Consider the following 13,469-nt stretch of genomic DNA (forward strand, 5'->3'; position numbering starts at 1 on the left):
CCTGCGTGGATCCGACGCTTGTTACCTTTGAAGACTGTGCATCTTCCAGACGGTTAGGAGTCATGGTCTAAAGCATCCAAGAGGAAATTGTGGATCGCCGAGTGATCGAGTCTGTGAAGGTTTGGAAGTCACCTGAAGACTCACCACGAGTAATTGGGTGAGGTCAGTGTGACCTTAGCTCAAGGGGAATACGGTGAGGACTAAGTGTCCTGAGCTACGTGTTCAGGACTGGGTGTCCGGGACTGTGTGTCCTCAGGTTTAAATACCTAGCCGCCCTAACCAGACGTACAACTGTCACAAAAGTTGGAACTGGTCTACCAAATCATTGTCTTCACCAGGCTACCTGGTTCCATTTCCTCAACCCTTTCATTTCCTCATTTCTGTGTTGTGTGCTTGTTCATATCTGTTTGAATACTTTGACTGAAGAATTTCTTCCTCAGTTCAATTTCTTCAGTCTGTTTATCTTTATCCTATGTTATCTTGTGTTTACGCTTTCTATACTATATGCTTGTTTTCATTTCATCATGAAGACCATGCTCATGCACTGTTATGTTTACTTCTGAGTACTTATTCCGCTACAGGTAGTTCTTCACTCAGGAATTTCCTCACCCTGAAATTCCTCGGTGAAGAATTCATAAAAATGCCTATTCACCCCCCTCTAGTCGATATAATGCACATTCAATTGGTAACAGAGCAAGGTACTCCCTTGTTCTTTGTGATTTTGGTTTAACCGCCCGGAGTTTTAGTTATGTCGACCACAGGAATGAAGACTGTGACTTGCCCCATCTTTGACGGTCATGATTATCCCAAGTGGAAGGCCATGATGAAGAAGAGTCTCATGACGATGAACAACGAACTCTGGACCGTCACCGAGATTGGTCTTACTGACCTATGCAAGATGGCGGAGGCTGATGATATTCGCAAACACACACTTCTCAACCTCACGCCAAAGGACATCATCTGCTCCAGCTTGTCACAAAATCAGTTCAGGAACGTTATGCATCTCAGCCATGCAAAACTCATCTGGGACCGACTCTCTGAGGTCTATGAAGGTCATCGATCTCACCATGAACCCTGGTTCGAAGAATTCATGGAATCGCGCAAGGCTATGACTTTCAATCTAGAATCATCATCCTCTGCACCATGCCTTATGGCAAAAGGTGCCAAGGTAATTGATCGCTACTTATCTGAGTCAAGTTATGATGAATCTGGTGATGAATTTGGACCCAGTTATGTCAAACTTGCTTCCCTTGCCACTAAACAACAAAGAGCTTTGGAAAAAGTTCAAAACATGCTAAATGAGAGCGACGATATGTTGGGTGAAGAAATGGATCATTCCAAAGCTTTGGCTGAAAGTCTTCAGGGACTCCAGTCCAAGTTTGACAATCTCCAAGGTCATCATAACACTCTCCTATCTGATCATGAGAAGCTTTCTTATGAATTTCTTCAAAGAAAGCAAGATCTTGAGTAGTTAAGAGTGAGTTATGAAGATCTTCAGAAGGAGCATGATTCATTACTTGCTCAATAGATCAGCGCTACTCAGGATGAATTTGTTCCTCCATGTTTGAAGTGCATTGAACATGAAACTGCAAATTCTTCACCTGAATGCTCAAATGCTTCCATTGTTGCAAATTCTTCATCTATCTCTGCTATCACTAATTCGTCATCTGAGGACATTGCCAGTATCACTGATGATGCAGGGCTAAAGGAATTGTATATGACAGGCATGTACAAAAGCCTCAATGGGCATCAGGATCTTTGTGACATGCTTAAAAAGTAGATCCTCAACAGGAACCCTTGGAAAGAGGGTAATGCCTTTGAGAGGAAACTTAATGCGGATGGGACCTACTGGAAACCTGAGCAGTATCACAAAACCTCATAGGTTGCTGCAAAGGGACCTTCAGTGGATCCATCTTCTTTATCTGGCTTTACATGTGAATCTTCATATTCTTCTGATGAGTCATTTGTCTCCAATTATAAACTCTTCAAAAATCATAATGGTGAAGTATTTGCTAGATATGTTGGCACTAACTGCAGGGACGGTTCTACTATGAAGAAAATATGGTTTCCCAAAAGGTGCCTTGAAAATCTTCAGGTGAATGTCATCATGACACCACCTGTGAAGAATAGGAACCCTAGATCAAATTCTTCATATGGACCAAATTCTTCATATGGATCCAATTCCTCATACGGACCAAACTCCTCACATGGATCTAATTCCTCAAAAGGATCAAAGTCCTCATATGAACATCATCATGCTAACCCGTCTGTTTCGCAGGGAAGATCTAAGGATTATGGATATGTGCATTATTCTTCAAATCATTATGTTCATAAGTCCTCGAAGAATTGCTCTGCTTACTCCTATGGTTACCCTAACCCCTCTTATGTGAAACGAAGTGGATTGGCATCTATGCCACCTTTCTCTTATGGAGCTCGCAGAATGATGAACTCTTTGGCACCCCTTCAGATGTGGGTGGTGAAGAAAAAGAACTAATCTCTTATGCAGGGTCAGGTCTCCAGACGAACTTAATCGTCTGAAGAATTTGCTGGAGACCTGAATTTGCTTGAAAGGACGCAAGCTAATCACGAAGAAATGAATTTTCATTTCTCACGTCCTCATACTGCTTTATCTGTTCTAGTGCTTGATGAAATTGATCTGGTGAAATTGATACCATATTCTTCACTGTTGAAGTATATGAGTTCGTAAGTTGCACTAATTCATCTGCAGGATGATCAACCCAAAGCCACTGAGTGGGTCCTCGATAGTGGATGTACAAATCACATGACTGGTGACAGGAGCTTATTGATGGACTTTGCTTTATCTCCATCACATCTAAAGCATATCACCTACGCTGACAAAGGCAAAAGCAAGGTGTGGGTCTAGGTAAGGTTGCAATCTCAAAGGATCGACACATGGACAAAGTCATGCAAGTCGAGTCCTTAGGGTTCAACCTCATGTCTGTCACAATGCTTTGTGATCTTGATATGGTTGTTGTATTTGGCAAGTATCATTGTGTTGTGATCATGGGAGCTAACAATTCCAAAGTCTTCGAAGGCTTTAGGAGAGGAGATTTGTATATTGTTGATTTCTCTACAGGACCACAACCTACTACATGTCTACTTGCAAAAGCTTCAGAAGGCTGGCTATGGCATCGACGACTTGGTCATGCTGGCATGAGGAATCTGCACATGCTCGTGAAGAAGAAGCATGTCATTGGCATTGAGAGTGTCAAATTCCTCAAGGATCACTTATGCGGAGCCTATGAAGCTGGAAAGATGACCAAGGCCAAGCATCCAGCGAAGATTATCATGACTAACTCGACCATTTGAATTGCTTCACATGGATCTCTTTGGCCCTACTCACTATGCCACATTTACTAATGCTGCATCTTTATATGGCTTTGTCATTGTTGATGATTATTCTCGATATACATGGGTGCATATCATCACTTACAAAACTGAAGTGCAGGAAGTCTTCAAACAATTTTCCTCGAGGGCCTCAACCAACTTTGGTGTGAAGATCAAGCACAACAGAAGTGATAATGGAACTGAGTTCAAGAACACTGGTCTTGATGACTATCTTGATGAACTTGGTATTACTCATGAGTTATCTGCTCCTTATACTCAGAAAAATGGCGTCGTGGAGCGCAAGAACAGGACTCTTGTTGAGATGGCCCGCACTATGCTTGATGAGTACAAGACGCCTCCTCGCTTTTGGCCTGAGGCAATTGATACTGCGTGCCACATCATCAACAGGGTATATCTTCACAAATTCTTCAAAAAGACTGCATATGAACTCCTCACCGACAAGAAACCCAATGTGAGTTATTTCAAAGTCTTCGGTGCAAAATGTTGGATTAGAAATCCTCATCACAATTCTAAATTCGCACCAAAAGCACATGAAGGTTTTATGCTCGATTATGGCAAGGACTCTCACACCTACAGAGTCTTCAACACCTATCACCACAAGGTTGTTGAAACTATAGATGTGCGGTTCGATGAGACTAATGGCTCGCAAAGAGAGCACCTACCTCCTGTGACAGATGAAATACCTCTTGAGGAATCTATTAAGTTCAAGGCTACTGAGGATGTCATTCCTACCAAAGAATCTGCTGAAGAAGTCATTCCAGAACATGAAGAACGTCATGCTGATGCACCTGAGGAAAATGGTGCTGAAGAAAATGCTGATCAAATTCCTCAAAGACAACCCGCTCATCCTCGTGATGCAAATGAAGTGCAAATTGAGAAAATCATCAGCGACATCAACATTCCAGGTCCTCTCACACGCCCAAGAGCTTCACATTTATCTAACTTTTGTGGGCACTTTGCTTTCGTCTCTATCACGGAGCCCACTAAGGTAGATGAAGCATTTCTGGAGCCTGAGTGGATTCAAGCTATGCAAGAGGAATTACATCAATTCGAGCTCAACAACGTCTGGGAACTGGTCAAACGTCCAGATCCTCGCAAGCACAACATCATCGTCACAAAGTGGATCTACCGCAACAAGCAAGATGAAAATGGCCTTGTGGTGAGGAATAAGGCACGGCTTGTAGCTCAAGGCTACACACAGGTTGAAGGAATTGATTTCGATAAAACTTTTGCACCTGTTGCTAGAATTGAAGCTATTCGCATATTACTTGTGTATGCTAACCATCATGATATCATCTTATATCAAATGGATGTGAAAAGTGCATTCCTCAATGATAAGCTTGAGGAAGAAGTATATGTTGCTCAGCCCCAGGTTTTGAATATCCAAAGCATCCTGACAAAGTTTTCAGACTCAATAAGGCCCTCTATGGCCTCAAGCAGGCCCCACGGGCATTGTATGATACTTTGAAGGAATTCCTCATGAAGAAAGGCTTCAAACCCGGTTCATTTGACCCAACTCTTTTCACTGAATCTTATGATGGTGAACTGTTTGTGTGCCAAATTTATGTTGATGATATCATTTTTGGCTGTACTGACCAACGTTGCAGTGATGAATTTTCCTATATGATGAGTGAAGAATATCAAATGTCTATGATGGGAGAATTGAAATTCTTCTTAGGTCTTCAGATTCGTCAACAGCGCAATGGCATATTCATATCTCAGGAGAAATACCTCAAGGATGTACTGAGGAAATTCGGCATGCAAGATTGCAAAGGAGTCAAATTCCCTATGCCCACAAATGGCCATCTATGCACTGATGAAAATGGTATTGACTTTGATCAAAAGGTATACCACTCCATGATTGGTTCTTTATTGTACTTATGTGCATCTAGGCCAGATATTATGCTTAGTGTTTGCATGTGTGCCCGATTTCAAGCTACACCGAAGGAATCACACCATAAGGCTGTGAAGCATATTCTTCGATATCTAGTTCACACACCAACACTTGGATTATGGTATCCCAAGGGCTTAGCTTTTGATCTCATTGGATATTCAGACTCTGACTATGCTGGTGATCATGTGGACTGCAAGTCAACATCTGGTACATGCCATTTCCTCGGACGATCCTTGGTCTGTTGGTCCTCGAAGAAACAGAACTGCGTATCACTGTCTACTGCTGAAGCCGAGTACATTGCTACTGGTTCTTGCTGTGCTCAACTATTATGGATGAAGCAAACTCTCAAGGACTACGGTGTCAACGTGAAGAATGTGCCACTCTACTGTGACAATGAGAGTGCCATCAAGATTTCTCATAACCCAGTTCAGCACTCGAAGACAAAGCACATTCAGATTCGTCATCATTTTCTTCGTGATAATGTGTTGAAGGGCAACATCTCTATTGAGAATGTGAAGACTAAAGAATAGCTAGCCGATATCTTCACTAAGCCCTTGGATGAGAAGAGATTTAGCAAGTTGCGGTGTGAGTTAAATATCCTAGAATCTTCGAATGTTCTTTGAAAAGGACTCTCATCCTAACACTTATGCAAAATTGATGACTTAGATGTGCAACACATGAAGAAACGTTTTTCTTCAATCAGTGAAGAATAACACTCTAAGTGTAAAGAAATTAAAGAAGAATTTGATTCTCAGAACCCTACGACAATTGTACGCGGTGTCTGAAATCATCATTCTTATACGGTGGGTCAAGCCACCACCAAAAGTTGAAAATCTTCAATTTGAGTTTTCCTCAGCTTTGAAATTCCTCTGTTGTTTTTCAACTTGCATTGTCTTCACCACTTCCATCATTTTTCTTCGTTGGCTATATATATATATGAGTTTATGTCGTCCACAACATTCACTTATTACTAATTCTTCAAGTTGCTTGTTCTGCTAAGTGAATGTGATTGGACCCTTTCCCCCTCTATGCTAAACTCAACCCAGTCTATTCAAAAATTCTTCATGTGCGTTCTATTAGAAACTCGTTCAAAATCTTCACTGTGTCCTTGTCAGCTAAAGAAATTGCGAACGGAACTTTAAACTTATCTTATCTGAATTTTCGGCCTTTGTCGCTCAAACTGTTACACATTCTACGATAATACTTATCCTATTCACCCACGATCACACACGATCGTCACCTCTCAGTACGTGGGTGACACATGTCACGCGAATGAGAAGGGTTAGGGGCATGTTCGTCCTATTTCCTCGGGCGAGCAGTTTTTCACTTCGGCTATAAATACTCCTCTCCCTTCCTCACTTCACTTTTACAACGCTCGACCTCCCTCCCTCGCTCAAGCTCACAAACCCTAGCACCGCTGCTACTTCCATCATCGCCGATGAGTTAGAGCTTCACTGTCTCGACCTCGTCGCCGTCGTACTCACGCTGGACACGGATTTCTTCACTCCGCCGCCGCCGTAGTTGTCTTCCTCAGCCAAGTTAGGGCGTGGAAGATCTGAACCGACGAGCTTCAAATCTACACTTCCTAGTTCGTTGTGTTCTTTGTCCAGGGTAATTAAAATTTACTTTTACTACCCTTGTTGATTTGGATGTTTTTCTTCAAATCTTCAAAAGGTGTTTTCTTCAAATCCTCACATAGTGGACACCTCACATATCATCGGTTCTTGATCTGTTTCTCTAAGCAACATTTTTCTTCAAGATTCCTCAATTGTGTGGATTTTCAAATCTGTACAAGTACGGAACCTAAGTCAAAGAACGCTTAGTGAAATTCCTCAAGATTCATCCAGTCAAATTCCTCAAACATGTTCTTATTGCAAAATCTTCTGAGAACGCATATGACCTCTCCAAATTCCTTGCAACTATGCTCTGTTCATAGGTACACATGTCTGCTGCTGAATCATTAGGTTCTCATCAACTTAACTCATTTGTAGCGTTCCTCGAAGAAAAGTTGCATACCTCTTCAGAGAACTCAATCGTTCAAAACCCTCAGCTGAAGAAAATGGCAGATGGCAAGAAACCTCAGAAGGGAGGAAAGAAGCTGGAAGTCAACACTGCGTTTGAAATTCCTAAGGACATATACAAGGATTATTGCACTCCTGATGAGGCCACCCATGGAAAGGAAACTAAGAATGAGCGCAAAGTGCGCATCCAAAGGATAGAGAGGAGATGGGCATGGGAATGGAGAGAATACAGATATGTTACTCCCAAGTATATTAAGAAATTCGCTCTTAATCCTCCATGCCCAAGACCTCCGTTGGCACCTGGCCAAGTAGCTGATCCCACCAGCCTCAAGCGTGGTGAGGATTATCTTGATGAATGGGCCAAGCGCCAGGGCAAGCTAGCCAGAGTAGCTAAGGAAGCAGTGAGGAAATTTAATGAAGACTCTGCTGCTACTACTACCACTGCTGAGGCCTCTACAAGCAAGCCAAAGAAGGCCATGCCAAAGAAGCCGACTCATAAGCCAAGTGCTTCATCCTCAATGCCCTCACGGCCAAGTTCCTCAGCAATGCCCTCGCGGCCAGATTCTTCAAAGCCCTCACGGCCAATTCCTCAAGTCGCACCAGCTCCTCCAAAGTCCTCAGCTCCTCCGTCAAAATCCTCATCACATGTGCATCTCGCCACGTGCCAAAGGACAACAGGCATCTCTATTGCCTCAGGACCTTCTGCTAGTTCTTCAGCTGCACCAAATTCATCAACTGGCCCCTCTCTGCTGAAGACAAAGGCCACTGCTGGACGAGGCTCTCGACCAAGTCCTCACAAGAAGCAAGTCGGCTTTCAAGTGCCGTCTGATGAAGACGAAGCTGATGATGAAGAACTTGCTAAAATCATCAGAGACAGGCAACTCAGGGCCACTAGAGCCAAAGGCACAAGTGTGCCTCTGCTTTTGGATCCAAAATTGATCCTTGAGTACATTGATCTCTGGCACAAGGACCCCAACACTCCTATGCCTGACTTCAAGTTGACTCCTGGCCAAAGTCATATGTTGACTCACTTCATTCAGGAAGAAAAATGGAAGTTTGAAAAGGCCAGGCAGTTGAAGAAAGCGCAGTACAAAAAGGAGCGCTTCCAGAAGAAAAATGTTGTCTCTATGACAACTGAAGAATTTGTCACTATTCAATCTGAGATCAAGAAACTCAGTGATGAATTTGACGCATACCGCACTGATTGGCTGGGAGCCAAGGTCCGTTTTGTGAAACTAACCGAACAGTTCACTTCCAATGTTGCAGCCCCAACGCAACAAGAAAATCCTCAGGCTGACGCATCTGCTCAGCCTACTGAAGAAAATGCCAGCACCGTTGATGACACTCAGGCTGCTGAAGAAAATGCTAGTACCAGGGCTGATGACTGCATTCCAGCCGCTGAAGAAATTGCCAGGGCAACCACTAGTGTCGCGCCTGAAGAAAATGAAGAAGCTAGGGCAACTGCATCAGTTGTGCCTGAAGATCATGAACCAAATTCCTCTACTCCTCTTGCGCCTACACCATCTCTGATCCTTCCATCTGCATCAGATGTGAAGAAGACCAAGGCTGCAGAGCGTGCAGCTATGAAGAAAAGGAAGGCATCAAATGCATCAGATTCTTCAGCTCCGAAGAAAATAAAGCCACTGACCAGCTCATTTGAAAATCCAATTGATGTTGTTCCTGTCTCATCTATGCCATCAAAGGACCTTGTTCCTTTTGATGAAGAATACGTGATCCCATGTGGATCCGATGAATACATTCCTTCTGCTTCTTTCTCAAAGCAGTTGGATGAAGAAATTGAAGGGGATGCAATCCCTTCAACCCCAATAGTCCCATCGCCCACGCCTTAGTTCAGTGCTGAAGAGGCCGGCGTTTAAGAAATGAATGAAGACGGAGATGTGGACATTGGATGCACAAATCCAGTGTTGAACGACGACTTTTGGGAAAGTCAGCATCCCAATTCTCCTTTGTTCACACCCCTACAACAAATTCCTCAGTCCCCTGTCACCACTGAAGTACAAATGGGATCTGAAGAACCTCATGCCACACTGTCTATCCATGAAGAGATTCCAGCCACTAGTGCTGAAGAAAATGTACATGAAGAATTGAAGTCCCAGGCTGCCACTAAAGAAGAACCTGAAATTCCTCAGCCTGCAGAACCTGAGATCGAGATCCCTGAGGTTGTGATGCAATTGACGGACACTCCTCACCCCAAGCCAAAGGATCCCTTCACAAAGAAACAAAAATTCAAGGCTGGTGACTTCTTTGGCAAGCATGTATTCTTCACAGACTACAATCCTTATGACTTTGCTAGTCTTAGGAGGAAGCGCTTCTGGACTGCCATCCAGGCCAATTTCTATTCTTCACTGCTCTTCGACAAGGATAAAGTCTTCTACCATGAGCATATTCCTCACGTGGACATGGAATCACTACCTTGCTTCTCTCCTGTCCTTAGTGTGCTCCATGACGCAGGCCTCCTCGACTTTTCCTCTGATATTGTTGATTGGAATGAAGAGCTTATTCTTCAGTTCTACGCTACACTACACATCACAGGTGATCCTTATGATATCAACAATTGGGTATTGGACTGGATGACTGATAACACTCATCATAAAGCACTAGCCTCTGAATTACTTCACGCCCTGCCCATCAGTCCACCCCTTGAAGGAGCTCGCTGTCTGTACCAGGAGCCTGAACTCATTGCCCATTACATGCAAGTGCTCATGAAGCCCCTGAAGCCCGGTCAAGCGCCAAGGACCAAATTCCTAGTGAAGGAATTGTTATATGTGCCCAGAACAGTCTATCGCATTCTGACGAGGACAATGAGTCCTATCAAAGGCCATGACTCGTCTGATGAGGAAATTGTTGGCATCATGAAGAATCTGCTATTCAACATCATCCATGGCATTTCTGTCAATTATCATGATTTCTTCATGAGGACTCTGGCAAATGTTGCACTCTCTCCATTTGAGTTGAAGCCTTATGCTCCTTGGATTATGAGATTCCTCAGAACAAGGTATTCACTAAACTACAAGGCTGACTTTCAGAATCACCTCAGCTACCTGCCCCCAATTGAAGTCCTCAAGCAGACTTATTCCTCAGCTGATGAAAAGGGCAAGACACCTGCTGTCATTGATGAAGGCATTCATCCATTGGATGGTCAGTTTTGCAAAGCTACATCTTATTCCACCAATGATGACTCTGTCACTCATGATTCTGTTGCACATGCGTCCAAGCCAAATCCTCAAGCCACAACTCCCAGGGTGATGACTGACCATGAGCTGCTTCTTAGTCTTCACCAGAAGGTGGATTCGAAACCATAAATGGGTTAAGCGTCAGTTTGGTTCTCTTCTTCACAACATGACTACTACACATAATGCAGTGAAGAAAAACCATTACTACCTCCATGAAGTTTTCGGTCGCACCTGGTCTATCTTATCACATCTGTATGGTGAAGAAGATCTGAAGAAAATGGGTCTCAAGGAGAACATTGATTGGTCTGCACCTCCAGCGAAGAAATTCAAGAAAGTCAAAGTTCCTTCCTTGGTGGCCAGCTCATGTTCTTCATCCCGTGACACCGATGAGTTTGAAGACTTGGACGACATTGCGGCGGGCACAACAACAACAACAAATGACCCCAACAACGCGGGCGCTCCTCCATCAACTTGATATTCTTCAGGGGCGTTAGTCCTCATTTTTCATCCCTTTTGGCCATTTGGTGACAAAGGGGGAGAAATTTGAGTTAGTCTTCAAACGGGTCTACTTATTGGGCATTTTTTCTAAGTTACAACTCTCGTTCTTTTGAAGACTTTGCTGGATTGAGTTTTAAACCTAAACTCTATGGTGGTCTGATACTTTTGCTGAGTTTTTCTGCATGCTTATTCCTCATTAATGTTAATGCACGCATGCTGAATTACATCAGTCACCATATTTCATCATGCTTTTCAAATTCTTCATATTATATGTTAAATGCGTGTATGAATTACAAGATATAGGGGGAGATCTCCATGATTCTACTCTTCAAAGTGTGCATTGCTTCAAAAGCAAATTCCTCACTATGCACATCTTCAGGGGGAGTTCTTATATATATTGCAATCAAATTCCTCAACTTCAGTATTTACACTTCATATGTTTATCCCCGTTGAAAACTCAACCTATATTGTCATCCATCACCAAAAAGGGGGAGATTGTAAGTGCATCTAGTGCCCCTGAGTGACTTTGGTGTATTGAAGACTTATAGGTTAAGGGACTAATGCGTTTGTGAGTGTACACAGGTCTATAAGTCTATGAGGAGTTTGATATTTACAGAGAAAGTCGACCCCTAAAAATGAAGTTCTTCGACTGAAGACTTTGGATTTTTGAAGATCTCTGAAGACTTTTTGAAGACTTTGAATGTGAAGAAATTGGTGTGATCCTGAAGACTTGGTATTCATTCGAGGAACATGAAGCATGAAGACTTTTGTTTTCTTAGTTTCATTTTCTCTTTCTTGAGTCATAGGAAACACCGTACTGTTAAAGGGGGTGAAATACTCAGGAAAATTTTCCAAGTGATGCTCAACTCAAATCCTACACCTACCAATCCCTTCGAGTGAAGCCATTGGAAATCTCATATAGTTCAGTCAATTTCTTCAGAGACAGAGATGAAGTTCTTCCGGTCTTTGAGGAATTTGTTCTGACCGAGGATTTAGGAATTCGCCAGTGCGGATTTTCTACATAGTGAGGAACATGATAGCCCTGAGGAATTTGATACTCAAAATTCCGACCGTTGATGTGCTATGTGCCAGCTGTCCCAAAATATCTACCCAACTAACGGTCATATCATTGAAGGGCATTTATGTCTTATCATGTCGGGCTGCTCCCTAGGCTATAAATAGCCGCCCCCTACAACCACTAGCTGGTTGGCTGCTCCGAGAGAAACTTACACTTGTCATTTGAGAGCATCCCATCCTCCGAGGACGTTGAGTGAAAATCATCAAGTGAGGAAAACCCAAACCCAAACACCTACAAACCCAAAGTGATTAAGCATCACTGAAGAGATTGATCTTGCGTGTATCCGACGCTTGTTACCTTTGAAGACTATGCATCTTCTAGATAGTTAGGAGTCATGGTCTAGAGCATCCAAGAGGAAATTGTGGATCGCCGAGTGACCGAGTCTGTGAAGGTTTGGAAGTCACCTGAAGACTTACCACGAGGAATTGGGTGAGGTCTGTGTGACCTTAGCTCAAGGGAAATACGGTGAGGACTAAGTGTCCCGAGCTGCGTGTTCAGGACTGGGTGTCCGGGACTGTGTGTCCTCAGGTTTAAATACCTAGCCGCCCTAACCAGACGTACAACTATCACAGCAGTTGGAACTGGTCTACCAAATCATTGTCTTCAGCAAGCTACCTGGTTCCATTTCCTCAACCCTTTCATTTCCTCATTTCTGTGTTGTGTGCTTGTTCATATCTGTTTGAAGACTTTGACGGAAGACTTTCTCTATTTCCTCAGTTCAATTTCTTCAGCCTGTTTGTCTTTATCCTGTGTTTACACTTCCTGTACTCTGTGCTTGTTTTCATTTCATCATGAAGACCATGCTCATGGACTATTATGTTTACTTCTGAGTACTTATTCCACTGCAAGTAGTTCTTCACACAGGAATTTCCTCACCCTGAAATTCCTCAATGAAGAATTCATAAAAATCGCCTATTCACCCCCTCTGGTCGATATAACGCACTTTCAAGAAAAATAAGTGAAATTGCTATGGCTACACGGCTAGTGTACCCAGCTATTTGTATGTGAGGCTGATTGTGGGTCCCAGTTGACTGCTCAGTCAGCAGTTGGCTGGTCCCTGTGACTGGTCAAAGTGGGCCACGGGGTCCCACCTGCCATTGATTGGGCTAGTCCCAGTCAGCAGTTTGACTGGTCAAAGGGCCTAGTGGGGCCCAAGTGTCATTGAGTGATTTGTTTAATAGACTTTTAAATAAAACAAGTGAGATTAATTAGGACTATGGGGTCCGATGTCAGTGGCTGTCAGGGATTTGGTTGAGGGGTTAATGATGTCCACATCGTCATGGTTAACGCCAGTGAGGAATTACAGTGCGTCGGCGACGGTAGCAACACGGGAACCCGCCGGGCTTGCGCTACGGGCGCTGGTTTGATGCGCGAAGGGGACCGATGGGTAGCTGGTGGTCGGCCACGTCGACCGG

At 43.5% G+C, this 13,469-nt stretch overlaps 1 pseudogene; it reads left to right on the plus strand.

Annotated features, from left to right (window-relative positions):
• Positions 1-763: 763 nt before the first annotated feature.
• LOC119272274 lies at positions 764-13,117 on the plus strand (annotated as a pseudogene).
• Positions 13,118-13,469: the final 352 nt, after the last annotated feature.

Source organism: Triticum dicoccoides, chromosome 3A (genome assembly GCF_002162155.2).
Source record: "Triticum dicoccoides isolate Atlit2015 ecotype Zavitan chromosome 3A, WEW_v2.0, whole genome shotgun sequence".
Taxonomy (NCBI): domain Eukaryota; kingdom Viridiplantae; phylum Streptophyta; class Magnoliopsida; order Poales; family Poaceae; genus Triticum; species Triticum dicoccoides.